The sequence below is a fragment of the Tachysurus vachellii genome, chromosome 9, assembly GCF_030014155.1.
Source record: "Tachysurus vachellii isolate PV-2020 chromosome 9, HZAU_Pvac_v1, whole genome shotgun sequence".
Taxonomy (NCBI): Eukaryota; Metazoa; Chordata; class Actinopteri; order Siluriformes; family Bagridae; genus Tachysurus; species Tachysurus vachellii.
This window is the reverse complement of record NC_083468.1, coordinates 1,306,765-1,309,264: the sequence shown is the minus strand read 5'-3', so window position 1 is coordinate 1,309,264 and position 2,500 is coordinate 1,306,765. Positions and strand designations below refer to the sequence as shown.

General features: G+C 40.9%; 1 protein-coding gene across 1 annotated transcript in view; it reads right to left on the bottom strand.

Annotated features, from left to right (window-relative positions):
• lrch3 (leucine-rich repeats and calponin homology (CH) domain containing 3) overlaps positions 1 to 2,500 on the bottom strand; it is a 37,520-nt gene that overhangs the window by 5,338 nt on the left and 29,682 nt on the right. The gene's annotated exons all lie outside the window — the stretch shown is intronic.

The following is a 2,500-nucleotide window of genomic DNA, read 5'->3' as shown; positions in this document are numbered from 1 at the left end:
AAGATTTTGTTAGACGCTTTCGTCGCTCCAAAGAGCAATAAGTGTCTGCGTTTCACGAGCGCTCCAACCCTGGTGTCGTCCATGTTATTCGTTTCTGGCGCGATGCACGACTCGTGAGTCACTTGCGAGTGACGTACTTCCGTTTGGGAGGAGTATAGCGCTGACGTATGTGGCTTGAACAACCACATTCATTTACACCTGTCCAGTTTCATCTGAAATGCGTCCCAGACCACCTCCTGAAGGGGTTTGTACCGTCGGATTTATATCCGTCTCGAAAACGTTTCGGAGGGCATTTAGACCTGGTCTTTTTACCATCGGATAGATATCTGATCACAGAAAACGCATGAAGTGATCAGGTGTAAAAAGCCCCATAGACTGATGAACTGTGGTGGCTTTAGTCCCAGAGATGGTGTTCACAGGGAAGTGTCTGTTGACTGCTCAATGGAGCTTGTGTGCAGGTATCTCCTGGGGTCACCAGCAGCACGATAAAGACTGGGATTACAGTCGAGCACTAGACCTAAAGAATGGAATTAGTAGCTTACTTCTAATTAGTACTTCAAAATAAAATCTAGAGTAAGTAGTGATGGAGCATCAGCACACATGCTGTTTGTAAAACACTGGTTTAAACCGTTGTACGTCATTCGGTCTCAGATCGTCTCGCACAGGAAAACTCAAAGCTACGTTCCAGCTACCTAATTAACTTACAGAGTTACAGATACGCTATCCGAACAGTCCGTTTTTTATCTACAGAGCAAAAAAGGCCTCGATTTCTCAACCCTGAAACCCCGAATACATTATTGCAGGTTAAAAACAATCGTTACTGTACGCTCAGAAATGCACAGCACTAAAAGCAGCTGACAAATAAAATAAAAAAAAAAAAAAAAAAAAAAAAGCTCAGAAATAACAGCAGCAACATTTCTCGGTGAAGAGTTCGACGAATCCGCTCTTTGGAAGGAGAGATTGTAAAAGGTTTGGATGTGAACAGGGGCACTTATCGGTTTAATAACCGTATGGCTACTTCCTTAAAGTAGTGAGACGTTTTCCGAGTCGGTATCAAAATGTCTGAGTCTACGCACAAGAACTGGTTTATTTAGTATTTAATCGGTGTGAAGCCCATATCCTCACTTGTAGTTTGCATCTTGTGGGTCTGGTGTTCGCAAAATTTCTATTTTTTTGTTACAGCTATGTATAGCTTCTAAAGCTAAGAAGTATATACAATAATTCCCCAATCCGTAATCACAGATTAAATGACTTATAGAGAGCTACGATTAGGGCTGGGTGATAAAACGATAACGATGTGTATCGCGATAGACAGGTGATCGAGATCAATAAAAAATGTGTCTGATAAAACGTTCGATATTTTTTGTCCTTCGTCGGAAGAAAACGGAGGTTGCGAAGCAAGTTTGGTTGCATCTCTCTCAGAGGCGCTCGCTCTCTGGTAACCTAGCAACGTAGGGAGTGACACGCTCGTCGTCTCGTGCTGGTCTGCTGGATTCCTCTTCAGTACCCGGTGACTGATAAGCAGAAAATGAGCCGCAGCGAGCGAGGACATTGTAAATAAAAGAGGGAACGTCAGCTCGTCAGTACGGCAGTTTCTCTCTGTTTATATTTAACACTTTGCACCATTTTATTACACTTTATTAAGCATTTCTTACATTTTCTTTCATTTTGCACCTTAAATGTTAAGAGATAATTGTTAAGTGTTCATTGTGACTTTAGACTTATGTTTACATTATAATTATGTGAGTTTTCCTGCTTGTTGACATTTCTGTCTTAATAACTGAGGGGATTACGATCAGAGGAAGGTTTAAGTTTAAAATAAAAATGTTTAAATGTAATATATTTCTCTCCTGGTCCTTATTTTAAATGGGTCAAAAAATATCAATAATTATCGATATCGTGATACAGTTTTCAGCCGTATCGCCCAGCCCTAGCTACGATCTCTGCTACTTCCTTCTAAACTAGATTTTTATTTTCAGTGTAAATCTATATATTTAACGAGATTTCAGATACAGCAGGGTTCTGGTCAGTCGGTTTAAGGTCAGTAAATGACCAAACAGTCAGTAAATAATAATTAACTCTAAGCAGGAAATTAAATTCTGAGTGCTTAAGTTTTCAGACATAAATTAACTAATAAATTCAGTTCTTGATCGAAGACTCGGACGAAGACGTAACCGTTTCTTTGTGCTGTCTGTTATTGATAAGTTATTCGAAAAGCTGTTGTGCTTCGTTAATTATGATCCTCCTCTGATTTTAGGACACGACGATTGTCTGGTTTAGAACATGGACGTTAAACACGTTACTTCTGTTTTCGGTGCAGAAAACACACCGAGTGTATAAGTGCTGGTTAGAAACATGGCACCAGGTGGCAGTAGAGGGCACACAACAGCGACATGAAGGACAGGTAGAACAGCGCAAATCCAGCCAGCTGGGAAGGTGGCGAAAGTCGCGTAGGGGGCGCAAGTGAGAGCAAAGCGTCAATCAGTCTGTATAAACACCT